The sequence below is a fragment of the Wolffia australiana genome, chromosome 12 (genome assembly GCF_029677425.1).
Source record: "Wolffia australiana isolate 7733 chromosome 12, ASM2967742v1".
Lineage (NCBI taxonomy): Eukaryota > Viridiplantae > Streptophyta > Magnoliopsida > Alismatales > Araceae > Wolffia > Wolffia australiana.
The window spans coordinates 7,038,303-7,054,009 of record NC_135846.1 but is presented as its reverse complement, the minus strand read 5'-3'; the positions used below and the strand labels follow the sequence as shown (position 1 = coordinate 7,054,009).

At 34.0% G+C, this 15,707-nt stretch overlaps 1 long non-coding RNA gene across 1 annotated transcript; it reads left to right on the top strand.

Moving 5' to 3' along the window:
- Positions 1 to 9,947: 9,947 nt before the first annotated feature.
- LOC144710473 (uncharacterized) lies at positions 9,948 to 13,505 on the top strand. Its single transcript, XR_013583297.1, has 4 exons — positions 9,948 to 10,130; positions 11,991 to 12,640; positions 12,715 to 12,788; positions 13,303 to 13,505. It is a non-coding gene; the product is annotated as an uncharacterized LOC144710473 (long non-coding RNA).
- The last annotated feature ends 2,202 nt before the right edge of the window (positions 13,506 to 15,707 follow it).

Sequence of the window (15,707 nt, the reverse complement as noted above, 5' to 3'; positions counted from 1 at the left end):
AACGGGAGATGCAAGAGGAAAATATTTTACTTACACTTTTTTCATTTCATTGAGATGAAACTTCTATTGTGGTATATGTAAACAATGGAATGAATATAAAAAACAATTAAGCTATAATAAAATTTAATTTAAATGAAGCACCATTTATATTCAAGTTTTAAGAGTTTCCTCTTTATTTAATTTTAATTAAATTTTAGATACACAATTAAATTTTAATATTAAAATCTTAATGGCTAAAAACCCTTAATAATGTCATAGTAAACTCTATCTTCCTGAACTTTGATTCTTGTAGCAAACATTGTTAAATATGTATAAACCTATAAACTAACACTGTAATGCCTTATGAACTTAATGACGCGGTGGGCCTCTTAAAAAATATAATTATTATCACTATAATTACTTTAATTGTTTAATTTTTAAACTTAATTTATTTTATTCTCATTTTAATATATATTATAAAATTCTAGGAAATGTGGGATCACATTTCCTTAATTGGTATTTTTTAATTTCCAATAAACAACACTATGTAATATAAATTAAATTTCATGTTTTTTTCATATTCTTTCAATAAACCAATACTTGTTCTGAAATCTTACAATAGATATAATATTTTTACTAAGTCGACACATCGCAATTTTCAACCTGAAAAAAAATCCTATAAGATATAAAAGTGTACTCATTATTTTTATATAAATTATACAAAAATATCAATAAATGGAATCCACCCTATAAAAATATTATTCAATAATCTTTTTCTTCAATGTTTTAAAATTCATCTTAATATTTATTGAAAAATCATACATCTCCCAATGATAATATTCTTAATCAATGTATTCTTTTTTAAAAAGTCAAATAAAATTTTTGACTATATATATAGAAAAAAATTCAAAATTTACGACAGCTATGCCTGAGGAATATATTCAAGGAAAATTATGTTTCCTATAAATATATTAAAATAACATCGTTTCAAAAAAAAATCTTAATAAGGCCTAGCATAAAAAATTATCCATAATACCTATTTCAGGGAAATAAATCCATTCATTTCATAGACCTTTATGCTTCATGAATAAAGTTAAAATTTTAAAACAAGAAAATATTTTTAGGTTTTATGTTTAAATTTAAAAAATAATTTATAATAAAAAATATATATAACCTAATTATTAATACCCCAATGTTAACACACATAATCTTGAATCTCTTTTCTATTTATAAGTTTTCGTTAAGAAAATATTTTGTAAAATTTTCTTTGTAAGGAAAATGGGTTTTATCTTCAATTTGGGAATTTAGAATGATATTTGGCTTCTTTCAGTCTTGATGAAGGAAATTTTCTGACCTACTTAGATTTATTTTTTGAAAATTTAATTTCTAAAATATGATTAAATTACAAAGTTATAGGGTAAAAACTTTCAACAAAGAATTTTATAATAATATGATAATTCTTAAATTTTTATCCAATAATTTTTCTGCCTTATTACACAGCTTGGCCTTCTGATTGGTGTATATAATCTTGGAAAATTAAAGTTATGGAATGACAGCCAACTAATAGAGGCATAATAACACTGCTTGCAGATCTCATTAAAAATCCAAATATTTTACTTATAAAGAAAAAGATTTGTTTCTCCCTAAAATTAATTGAATCTACACAAATTTAGACTTTGAGATTGTGAAGTGCTTCCATCCATATAGGATTTTTTGGTATGGTTCCACGGGTCAATTTTAAGGACTTATATTTTTGTTATTTTTATCTACTAATGGCATTATAGAGTAAAATTTGCGATGCCTAATATTTTATCATGTTGGCTTTTTCTCACCGCAGCCACATATATCATATCATCACATGACTGAGTAGTGTAAATGTAGAATGACTGTAAATGAAAAGAGCATATGAAGCATTTAAAAAACTTTTTCACATGAATCCAAAAATACACTTGTACAGAAAACATAAGGCCAAAGAAAGTTGTAAGAAGGGATAATCGAGCTATTGATCGAGATGGACACCCCTATGTGTTTTGGAAGATCACACATGTTCTCCTCATAGAAGCCCCGAGGGATTCTGGTCTCCCTCTATATTACCCTACCTTACATCCAAGGTTCTCAAATTTAAGATGAAACATTTCTCAAATTTTTGTGTCCCATCATTGCAAAGCACTATGGTGATCATCTCTGTGCCGTTCTGATTTTACCCGATGTTCTCAAATGGACCTCCCATTCAAGACAAATTTATTACAAATATATGAAAATGGTTGACATTACCCCCACAAAGAATTGAAATTAAAATGTGAGGATTACTATTTTATGCTTTATTCATACGTTTATAACTCTTTTAAAATCAAGCTAATAAATCTATTGTGATAAATAATTCGTTTTCCAATTTTGTATGCCAACTTGTACCTTTTAAGTGAAGCATTAATATATAAATATATGTAAACATATATTTGTTATATGAAATGACAAGTGTATAAAAAATATCGAGATTACATTCAGGTGGAACTTAGAAGTATTTAAAAATTCAAAAAAAAGAAACATCATAACTACGGGATATATAATGGGAACATATTCAAAATTTTAAATTAGTACCAAATGATATTAAAAAAACCTTCAGGGTGATCTGAATGGTTTAAATCCTGTAGAAGGGGACTAAGTCAATGAAGCAAGAATTTAACAAAGAAAATTATGGAATAACTTTGATATCCCTAAATTAATGGAAGCAGAAGATTTGAAATACCCAATCAAAGTTTAGCACATAGATTCATAAGGTCAACAACCACTCAAAGAAAATCAGCATTTATCATGAACCAACAATTATCTCAAAGTTAAGGCGTCATAAGTTACATTGGAGAAGGGAGCCAATAGCTTCGTTGTTCTAATATTAAATGGTATTGACTGACGTTGAACCATGGCTCCACAAAGACGGGTTAATGAGAAGATGAGAAGGTGTGGGAAGCGTATATAATGGGAGTGAAAGATTTGGTTTGTAAGAAAAGATGTTGACGTGAAGCATTAGAAGGGTGGAGGTGAAGTGTGGAAACGAACTCACAAGGTAGATGGGATAAGGCATGAGAATGGATGAACATATGAAGAAGAGAGAAAATAAGAGGTGAGATGGAGATCACGGGGGTGAAATGAAGGTGTGTGGTCAATGAGATCATGGGTTAAATGTCAGGAAGATGATGGCGGAAGATAAGGCATGGAAGAAAGGAAGCAATGAACCCAAGAGGAGTTGATCAATGTTGAAGACGAGATGATGCAATAGGCATTTCCACTGCCATTATCACCACAGAATCACTACTCTCTAATAAACAAACCTCACAATAATTCTCAAGAAAAAGTCGTCATATAGACAAGGTCATAGCCATTTTAAAGGAGAAGAAAACATGCATTTACAAAGTAAATAAAACGTGGACAGTGTAAGAGAAAGAGGTAGAGAGAAGAGGTAGCGTTGGTGGTTTATGTGGAAGAAAATTGTGGGAGAAAGGTAAGCAATAGAGGTTGTGAGAAAAAGTCCAGATTTGTAAGTTATACATAAGAGATAAAGAAATAAATTAGTAAGGGAAGAGAGTGGAATAATAGTCAATAATAATGCGCAGTTAAGATGAAGAAAGAACTAATAGAAAGAGAGAGTAAGTGCAGGAGAAAAGTCAAAGAAAGTGGCTGAGTCAGGAGAGAGAAAAAAGAAGGTGAGAGAGGAGAAATGTCAAAGAATGGAGCTGAGTCAGGAGAGAGAAAAAGAATGTGAGAGAGAGAAGAAAAGTCAAAGAAATGAGATGAGTCAGGACAGAGAAAAAGAATGTGAGAGAGAGATAGGAGAAAAGAAAAGTCAAGGAAAAGAGGGAGAGAAAGAGAATGGAAGAGAGAGTGTGAGACGGAAATGTTAAACATTTCCCATCAAGTGAGATAGATGAAAACGAAAAGTGACGATGGATGTAGTTTATGATGAAATGGGTGAATGGATGTTAGTGGATGTGGATGGATGATGGTGAAATAGAATGGTGGAAGAACAAATGATAATGATCTAACTAATGGATGAAATAGAAGAATGGATAGGTTGTTGTGTGATGGAGAAGAGGATGTTGGACTAGATGATTTTAGGATCTTTCTATGAGACAAAGGTAAAGAGATCCAGATCGAAGATGGCTGTGATAGGGTAAGATGATGGAAGATGGTGATGAGAAGGAGATGATGAAAACAAGGATATAAATGTATTAAACGGATGTGAAGGAGAGAAATCAATGTAAGTCAAGAGACTAACCTTAGCTCCCTATGTTATGCCATTATCAAGGCATTTTTATTGATGCAAATCAGCCTCTCCACTTCTCTATTGGCCTTCCCCAAGCACACAAGACACCAAGAACACTCTTGATAGACCTTCAAGACTTCACTCTCTAGGAGGAAGTAAGCTTAAAGATGTTTTTTTTTATAAACATCAAGTGTTCAATTTATAGATTCAACTACATGAACAGATAGAGGACAAAAAGATGAAGATACCCTCAAATTTATGCTCAATTGGAGGTCTGGATCATCGTATCGAGCCGTGAAGTTGGACAGTTCCTATCCATTGGTTTAATCCAAATATCTCTATCTTCTTGCCCTTTTCAATGTTGTCATATCATTTTTTAGGGTTTTGTCTCATCATAGAATTAAACACAATCACTGGCTTGGATTGCACTGCCTCATCCTCGATACACTGCTCCCATCATGCCATGTGCCACATTTTGGACAAGACAACATAAAGACATAATCAATTAATATTATTACAATCCTATCCATGTAATAAAGTCAATATGTCTGTGACATGGTGTAGCATCAAAGCGTACCACATCAACATGTGTTTTCAGAAAGAATCAATTAAAATAAGACATGTGTGCACCACGTGCCTCGTGACACATTGGACAGCGTCATCATTGTTGACCAGTCAAAGTATTAGAAAGTCATTATTAATTATTTTTTGCCTTAATCTCAGCATCGCATTTATTGGAAAAAAAATGTTCTTATCTTTTTTCATTTGCCGACATCACACTGTGAATAAAGAAATAGGACACATTGTGATCAACAGTAAATATTGTTATGGCATCACTAATTATGATTCCATCACTGTTTGCTTTTAATGAATGGTTGATGCCCATCATTAACTATACTCATTGGTTGGTCGCCCGTTTGACAAATCAAATGCCTCTCATGGCATTTCAGAATAAATACCAAAAAAGTTTAAAATTCACATAAAATTCAATCTAACCTAGAAAATATAAGTAAATATATATTTTGACCGATCAAAATCATATTTATTATCGGTAATTCAGGGAAAATCATATTCTAACTTAAGAATTATTTTATTTTAGAATTTTTTGTCATAAAAATAACTAAAAATATTTATGAATTCATAAAATTTAAAATATCATTCTAAAAATCGATTTCATCATTTTAGGCTTGATAAAACCCGTATAGAACTAATTTATTAAGAATAAATTTTTAAATATTATCATATTAACTAATCAATTATGTGTGTTATTAGTCACTGCTCTTCGACTTCGGTAAACTCATAGAAACAGTCCCCTAGACAATGTTAGGATTTCATAGAAAAACATTTTGGTGAAAAAATAAATGGATTATCTCTTATTTATATTATTTCAATGAAATTTTTATTTTCAATTATGCTCAATGGAAAAACTTAGAGTTTGGACCTAAAGTTTTTGTCTAATTTATTATCGGTAGATAGTAAAGGGACAAGGCTGATAAGCCCATTTTTGGGGTCAAATTTATTCAACTCGATGACTAAAATGAATAGAGTTAATAATTTCTCAATCCATGTGGAGATAGGGTTTAAAATAATAAATAAAAGAGTGACTTTATCATCGATAGATCACAATAAATTTCAGAACTGACTCAAGTGGATGCAAAATCACAAGCACAATAAAGTGGAGGGTACAGGGTGGAGCTCACGGAATTCTGTATGAGTCTTATAGCATCTCCAAGTGCAGGTGCACACTGATGGGCATGGCTTGGTGTGCTCACACAATCATCCACAGGCTTGCACACAAGCTATGGAAATAGACTGGAGTGTGTGCAAGCTGTGCAAACAGCCAAGAGTCAAGGCATGCACGCTATCATAGCCACCAGCACTGGTCATGCTCATCCTTCCATGAAATCTGTGAAAGCAGGCATGTGTCCGGGCTTGTGCACTATCATGGACTGCTAGCCATGCGTAGACTTGAACGTAATACATAAGCACATGCATAAGTGTGATCTCGTGCATCGTCATGCCTATTAATGTCGGCCGTGTATAGGATTGTGCAAAACATTCGGGTGTAGGTATGAGTTCTAGCTTGTGCACTACCATGCCCCCTTGAATGGGTTCTGCACATGGGCTCATGCACGGATCAGGCATGTCTGCCAGTGCAGGCACAAGCAAAGGCTTGTGCACTCTCTTTGGGCCCTACACATGTTGTTCACAGCACATTTCATGATATCATGTGAGTCAACTGCAGGCTAGGGTGCATGATTAGATACAGAAACAAAAAAAGTACATACATGGCTTCATGTGTGGGCTTGGCTGAGGTGCTAGCACCAGGGCTCAATGATGTCTGCTGATAGTGTGTAACACGTGGATTCGGTGCTTGCCCTTAGGGATGTACTTCACAAGCTAAAAATTTGGCCTCCGGAGATAATAAGTGGCGGAAGAAAATGGCAAAAATATCAGGAAGAGCTTGATCTTGTCTCAAAGATCACGAGACATAATATCAAAGGAGAAAACGAAGATTTGGGAAGGGTTAAGAGCATACCAGCTAGAGATTACAGGAGAAAGAACCCACATCATTTCTTATAATTTTAAATGTGGCCTAAATTAGTTTCATGATGCTCTTGTTAACACGTTCCTTCTTAGAGTTTGTACATTCCACCTAGGCTAGGCGTTTTGTAACAAAACTAGTATGAATCAAATGCAGAAAAAAGTCACAAATAAATGCATGAACATTATGTTCGGCCTCTAGACTGCATGTTTCCTATGGCCAGACATTGTGACAGGCATGCTTCAAAAGAAAAGGAAAGAGAAAGAGGATAGAAGCTTTTATATGTAGGGTTCTCTATGGGTTTTTTACACAAAATACCCTCTCCCTTCCAACTTATCATAAAAACTGAAGGCATGTGGTCCAATTGCTTTGTAAGCCCAGGAGCCTAGTTTTACGCTTTATCCAGCCCATATTCCCCTTCACGCCCATATGAGTTTTCTTTTTCACTCTTTGGGGGAGGCAAATTCAGACCCGCTTTTAGGCATTTGCATAAACTTCATGATTTGAGATGAAGGACCACAATGTGTCTTTCATAAAGCCTTGATGTTTTTCCAACTCCATCGATGAATGTCCAGGGCCATCAAACTCGTAGGCTCAAGAATCTCCATCATAACATGATAAATTTACTTCTATATCCGTGAATTCAACAAGATTTTAGGCATCTAAATCATGAATATATCTAGTTATTAACCAAATTAATAAAATATTACTTAACTCAATATGAATATCATTTTTGCTGATGATATTTCATAATCCCATGTTTTTATATATGCATCGCTTACATGGGAATATTATTATAGGTATGGATCACTTAATGGGAACATCATGTCAAGTATTTGGAATATTGGGCTAAAAAGGATCATTTTAAATTTTGGGCTTCAAATGATCATTTACAGGGTTCTGGGTCACATATGACATCCATCCACTAACCTTATAACTTTCTAAAAAGGAGCATGGAATTCAAGTTATGAGACCCTTAACTAGTCTTTATTTAGGAAGAACTGGCATGGGAGAAAATGGGAACAGATAGAAGTATATTATAGTAGTCATAACTAATTATAAGTATTATATTTGTTTCTTTCTATTTCCCACACTCTCTAAGTGATCAAGCAGTTTCTAGCCACCATAAAAAATGCTCTCCTAGGATCATGGATGATCAACCTGGTTGATACAAGTGTTTTGAAGCATTCATCCTTTGTTCAGCCATTATTTTAGGGGAAAAAGTCTGATCCTGAAAAAAATATGAGGGTACAAGTTCAGGATGATGCATCAGGATGAAAAATATGAGGGTACAACTTAGATCCACATTTTCTCAATCCTCCCATTCATTTACTCCAATTGTCCTCTCATTTATCTCCACTTTCTCTATCTAACTTCTGCTTTCCACCACTTTATCTATCTAAAGCCCACTTATATATCTAGTTTCTCCATCTAATATTCATTAAAAATTACCAAATTTACACTAGAAATTTAATTTGTGCACCCTCTGCTCACAACCTGTCGCACGCAACCACTCACTCCACCTGCAACTAGAGTGCACTCCTGTCTGCAAGGGATTTTGTTAAAAATCTCCTTTTTTTCATGGGAGATCTTCAACCCGCATGATCTTCTTGACCTAGCTGCTCGCAACAGCTTGCCACTGCCATTCTCTCACTCATGTCGTCTAGATCACCATGGCTCAATGCTTATTGTGATGGCCAGTAGGGTAATTTTTATTAATTAAAGTATCATAACTGTTATGAAATAGTATGAAAACCTGTGAATATATTAATATCATTAAAATGACTAATAAAATATAAACCATTATTTTAAAACTCTAAAATATCTACTTAACTTAATATTCAACTTAATTTTATGTAATAATTCATCATATTTTTCCCTTGTATATAAAGACTATAAATGATATTAAATATTTTAATATCAATAAATATGTTAAAATATTTTTATCACTTCTAAACCTATTTCTAGTATTTGTGGGCCTACAAAAAGAAATTAATTTATTTTTTGACCCCTCATTTCTCGTATATATGTTATACAGTTAACTACCAAGGAAAATATTAAAAAATAATGTAGGATAAGGCTTAATTAGAATAGTTACTTTAAATCTCTAAATTTATACTTATCAGTCCCTCTGGAAAATATATTCAAAATGTAAATAAAACAAAACTAGTGGGGAATTTTATATTTTGATAAATATCCATTAAAACTAAATGTTTTACTATATTACTATTTTACAACAGTCATTCTTTGGGATTTACATGTTTTCACACCAAAGCACAAAATATATGTATTTGAAGATGCAACATGATTTATTCTCAATGTGTTTGCAGCAGCTGAGGCACCTGGTCAGGAGAGAAAATCTAAATAGCAAAAATTTAATAAAAAAGGGGAAGAGAAAGAGAGAGAGAGAGAGAGAGAGAGAGAGAGAGACTGATTATTTTGAAACAACCATGTATTTGGGTTTTCTTCTGATTATTAAATGATACGCTTCATATGCAGGAAAAGTTAGATGAACTAGGTGTCATTGATTGATGATCATGATAAAATTCTATCATGAAGGGTTATTAAGGATTTTTTGTCAAAGAGACAATCATCATGATATTTCTTTTATATCAATTAAGTGTAATTAATATAATTTATAAATTTTCTAATTATTAAAATAAAGTAAGTTTCTTTGCCAAGTTAAACTCCAAAATCCCCAAAGATTTTGTGCATAAACTAGAAATGGTTACACTCATACCATGCAAATGAATGAATTTCTTGAAATACTTATATATGTATAAATAGTTGAAAAATAGCTAAAATGTATCAATTATACATCTAGGTTTCTCCTTCGAATACATGAATTTATATCACTGTATTGAAGATAAAAAATACCTTATTTTATCTAAATTAAATAGTTAAATATGTATGATATCATTAGGGAACGGCACGTCCGGGACGTGACGCCCCGGACGTGACGGGACGGTGACGAACCGTGACGGACGATGACGTGACAAAATGGTCGTCACGTCACCGTCACGTCACACGTCCGAGGATTTTCAAAAAATCCGTCACCAAACCGTCACCGTCACGCGGACCCTCGTCACAGTCACGTCACCGTCACGGTGACGGGGTATTTATTCATTTTTTGTAATGTATTTTTCATCTCACGAGTCCGCCGAATCACCGATCTCCCCTTACGATCGCTGCCTCTCTCTCTCAACTCTTCCTCTTCTCTGAACTCTCAACTCTTCCCCTTCTCTGAACTCTGAAGTTCCTGCAAGCATTCCCAGGCGCAAGCTGCCGAGAAGGGGCATACATTGCTGCCCTCGACTGCTGCCTCTCCGATTTGCAGTCTTTACCAATGTAAGCAAATTTCCGGCCTCTCAAATGGGATATTATGCTTTAAAGTATTGCGTAGTCTGATCATTTTTCCTCTTCATTAAAAAAAACTAGTTCGTTGTTGGCAATGTCTTGAAAATTTTACTTCAAGTTGATGGAAAGGTTTGATTTTTACTGTGGACTCGACTCTTTGCTCCGTACGTTTATCTGATTATTTAGTGGGTGAATTCGATCCGTATTTCTTTGGAAAGTCCTTAACTGAAGTTCCGTATTTCTCAAATAGGATCCCATGTTTTAAAGTATGGCATATTCTAATCATTTTTCCTCTTCATTCTCTCCAACTAGTTCGTTGTTCGCAATGTCTTGAAACTTTTACTTCAAGTTGATCAAAATGTTTGACTTTTACTGTGGACTCGATTCGTTGCTCCATACGTCTATCTGATTATATTGTTGGACAAACTCGATCCGTATTCCTCTGGAAAATCCTAATGACTAGATGTTTTTCTTAGCGATTAATTTTTTTTAATATCATTTTTATTCACTAATTTACTATAAAATAAATGAATCAGTGCCCTGATTTAAATGCGACTTTAATGTAATAAAAAATAAAAAATACTTTTACTGACATACATCTAAGAAAAACTTCTTACCGTAATCTTTCTCAAGTATCCGTAGTTTTCAATGGGTCCTGTTTTTGTGAATAAATTGTTGAATGGGTATTGTGTTCAAGTAAAGCTAATTTCTCATCCTGTTTTCTCATCTTCCGCTCCAACTTGTTCGTTGTTGATAATGTTCTCAAAATTTTACTTCATGTTGATTTTAAAGTTTGATTTTTACCATCGGCTCAATTCTTTGCACAACGCATTATTATGAATATACTTTTTTCTAGATAAATCAAATCGTATTGTTGGATGAAATCCATCCGTTTCCTCTGAAAAATTCTTTTCTGAGGTATCTTGCCATAATCTTTCTCAAGTATCCGTATCGTTGATCTAGGGTCCCATTATTATGTAAACCTTATTTCTCATTCTGTTTCCTCTTCCTCTTCGTCCCTCACCCTCTCATGACCCCCTCTTGGTTTCTCAACCCCTCTCTCACTTTGACCTCTCTCCCACTCTCTTCTCCCCTTCCCTCTATTCTCTCTTGCTCCCTCACCCTCTCATGAACCCCTCTTGGTTTCTCAACCCCTCTCTCACTCTGACCTCTCTCCCACTCTCTTCTCTCCTTCCCTCTATTCTGTCTTGCTCCCTCACCCTCTCATGACCATGTCAAGCATGAAGCATCATACTATCTCTATTGATTTGGTCCGCACCTTTCCTACAATAAACACTATCTGATGAGACTATAATTCTGATTAAATTTGCAACCCAGACGAGAATCTAACACGGATCACACATCCAACGCTTATCAGGTTCTGATTTTGATATGTTTATATAATAATCATTATCTGATAAAAGAGCTGATTTTGATTTGAATTATCTCTCAAATGAGATTCGAATTTGTATGGCATATTGGTGCAATCACTTGAATGTTGCATCATCACTGTTGACATGTGAGATGTCCATCAGACATAAATCATGTAATGATGGATTCATGTTTTTAGAAGCAATGACCTTCACGGCATTGTATCGCTGCTCGTAATGCTAGTCTGCCAAAGAAATCAATCATGAGATCATGTTTGATGATGCCATCGTTTATTGCATTGTGTCTCTTAGAATCAACAGCTTTGAAATGTTACTTTGTCCTTGTCATTTTATCAAAATTTAATTCTTGAGTGGGTTCTTCTCAGAATGCATTTTTGGATGAAATAGACTACAATTTTCCTTGTCATGAAGTTGTTAATTGAAATGAACATTTTTTTTTAAAGTGGATATTTTCTTGCAGTTAGTTTCCATCCTCAAACAAGAATTGCTTGCAACATTTTTTGCCCATTTCCCTGTTTGATGAGAGCATGAAGTCGAAGATGCTAAAGTATGAGATGATGATTTCCACGAACCGTGCGACGATGACAGCTGCGATTCTGGACCCTTTCAACAAGGGAGCGTCGCTTGAATCCAGCAACCTTCAGGAATCACTTGCATTTGTCCGCCAACTTATGCCTCAACACAGTCAGCACGAACCTATGTACAACGACCCCGAGGATGAAGATTGGCTCACCAAACTTATTGATGGCGCACCACCAGCGAGAGGGAAGGAACGACGAGTGCCCGCGCCAGCCGCGGAATTGGAGGCGTATCTGCAATCAACGGAGAGAAAGGACAACGAGACAGCTTTGGGGTGGTGGGCCCGTATTGGTGCACGATCCTACCCACGACTTGCTACGCTAGCGCAAGAGTTCCTCTCAGTCTGCGCGACCAGTGCATCAGCGGAACGTTTATTCTCCACCGGACGTGCAGTTGTCACGTTCAAGCGAGCCCGTCTTAGTGCTGAAAGCATCGAGCTCCTAGTTACAGTGAAGTGCTGGTTACGTGCTGAGAACAGTCTATTGTGCGATGGAGATGGAGGGGAAGATTCCCCTGACGATGACGCCTAGTGTGAGTCTTTGGACTTATTTTCTTCCGGCAGTGGTCAATTTTTTCCAACGTAACCATGGTCAGTTTTTCTGCAGGATTGGCAGTCTTGGTGGTCATTTTTTTGCAGCAGTGGCAATTCTCCAACAACGGTCATTTCAAAATGTACCACGTAAGTTACTTCTAGCCGATTACTTATGGACGATCTTAGAGACCTTTATGTAGTCCAAAGAATAAAGATCTAAGAAACCTTTTTTTAGATGAAGTTTTTTTTGAAACGATAGTGACCAAGGCAAAATACGTTGTTTCGTGAAATAAATTGATTATGATATTTTAAACCAACGCAGAATACTGGATCATTTTTTAAGCCTGAAGACGTGAAACCTTTTTATTAGATGATCTTAGAAATAAACTGCTTCGCTAGATAAATTGATAATAATCTTAGAATTTTCTTTATTAGATGAAGATTTTATTTTTCAATCGATTCTGACCACGGCAGAATACACTGCTTCATGAAATAATTCGAATAAGATATTACAGTGAAGTATCTATCTCATTCATTATTTCTTGAATTAATTTTCCTCTTTAACCAAAGCAGAATACCAGATCAATTTTTAAGCTTGAAGACATAATTTTCATTGATATGGTTTATTTTTTTCTTAATATCTTATATTTGATGTGAACAGGCCTCCGGTTAGCGTAATCGAGCGCCTCTCCAGGACGGGTGCGCATTTTTGGCTCGAATCTGTACGAAATGGCATTATGTCTCTTGCCCTTGTACTGGTCAAGAGAAGGATAGGAGGAGAAAGAGGGTAAAGAAATGGAAAATTTTGTGTGAATTATCAGACGACAATGGTCATAGTTTTTCTATCTCTGTCAGAACATTTTTGTGCAGAACTTTTGACGTCACAAAAGTTTATGTTGAAACATCAAACGCTTGTTGCTTCATACTTGAATCTGAATCTTTCTACCTTTTGTAACCGATACCAACTACAAGCCAATATGCCGATAGTTCACTAGGATTGAAAGTATCTCTTAGTTCATTCCTCTACTTATTTTTAACCCATATAGATGTAGAACAAATAAATACCCGATGTATACATATTGCACAAGGGAATAACGCGGTCTGACCAAATTTTTGGAGGGGAGGATAAATCCGAGATGGTTAGTCAACTTTATGAGACAGAACAATATTTAGTTGGTATCGGATATAAGACAGAACAAGTTTTTTTCTGATCCTCGATCAAAATGTACCAGATGGTTGCTCTAGTTTTGCTTATAACTCTTCTTTCTGTCTTCTCCACGTAGTTACTAAAAATCAAGGAAAAATATATTTCCCTCTCTTAAATGTGTTCCCCATTTTGGTCCCCTCGATGATTTCTAATTCAAATATTTTCAATGAATTATAGAGATTGATTTAAATTCATTTAGTTTATTTATATAGTGATGAAACCATTCTTCCACAAAAAAAATCATTCAAAAGTTTCGATTTTCGAAATCTTTCGAAAATTGACATTTAGTGTATTTCTTAATCCTTACATAATATCAAAACTATTTGTATTCCTAAATATTTAACTTTGAACTGAATTTATCAAATTTAATATTCTACCAATCCCATAGTTATTTATCAAATTCATTCTCTCAAACCAGATTTAGAATATTAATTATTTCTGTCTCAATTTGTGCTATTTTACTTATTCCTTTCAAATTTCCATTCTAAAAAAGTTTTACTTTAAAAGTCCCATTGCATTCAAACACATATTCAAATAAAATAAGTGAATCTTCTATTATATTATTAAATTGTACAATAAAATCCATCACAGACGTCACCGTGACGGAATCATCGTCACGTCACCGTCCTGGGATACCCGTCACCGTCACCATCACGGGTTCTTCGTCACCGTCACCGTCACAGTTACGAGCCCTGAGATCAGTCACCGTCACCGTCACGTCACCATCACGGGGCCGTCACAGTGACGAGTGACGTGACGGATGACGACTGACGATCCCTAGATATCATCGCCTTTATCACTTCTCATGCATCATTCCATTTGGGGCCTGAATCCTGATTAATTTGTACTTTTTTTATATCATTTGTATTATTTTCACTAACCCCACTTGGTTTCATAAAAATCCAAGTTGTGTATTTATCATTAAAATTTGAGTTTTAATGATCTTCATCACTCATGTTGATGTGAAGGATTTTTTGATATTTTTGAAAGGATTGTACAATCAAGACAAAAATTATTGATGTTATTTCACACTTAATCAGCAAAGTTATTCTTTAATAAAAAACAACACAAGTCGAGGTATCAAAAACCCCAGTAAAGTAATCACGCATGAACCATTTACTCTGATTTGAAGATCTCTTTTTGATATGGATATTGGCAATGTATTTAAAATATGTATATTATTGTTCAGTTCAAATATTCATCAATGTGCTTCAACATATAATAATGTTCATGTCCCATATCACCGCAACCCTCTGTCTAAATATTCAGAGGATTCAAGATTCAGGATCAACAAATTGTTTTGGAAATAAAATAAAATTTTAAAATAAGTATTAAATTTCAACACCAATAAACTTTTATCCCCTAGAAGTTTCCTATAAATGTTTAGAATAGAAAATGGATTATTAGTAAACACCATATGGTTATTCACTACGTCGGTTTATATAATTCCATAGAATATTCACCACATAACATATGTGATGAGAAGATATAGTTTACTGAACATTAGGTGATATATCATCCGTGCTAATCATGATCATATATGTAGATATTGATGATGATGATGACATATATAATGATATGTAGGTCAGAAAAAAAATTAAAACAGTAAAATATCAAGATAAAAACATTAAGTTTTATAATGATTTACTTAATTTTTAGTCAAATTCAATTTTTCATAAATTTATGGATATTTAAGAATTAAATATCCATAAGGGTAAAATGCATATTAAAGTAACAATTGGCTCCTTTAAAATAATATTAGGAAATTCAAATAACATTTTTTTCATGAGGGATTCATGTGATCTACATTTTTATTGAGAATTTGGATTTTCAATAAAATATATAATGGATTAAAATAT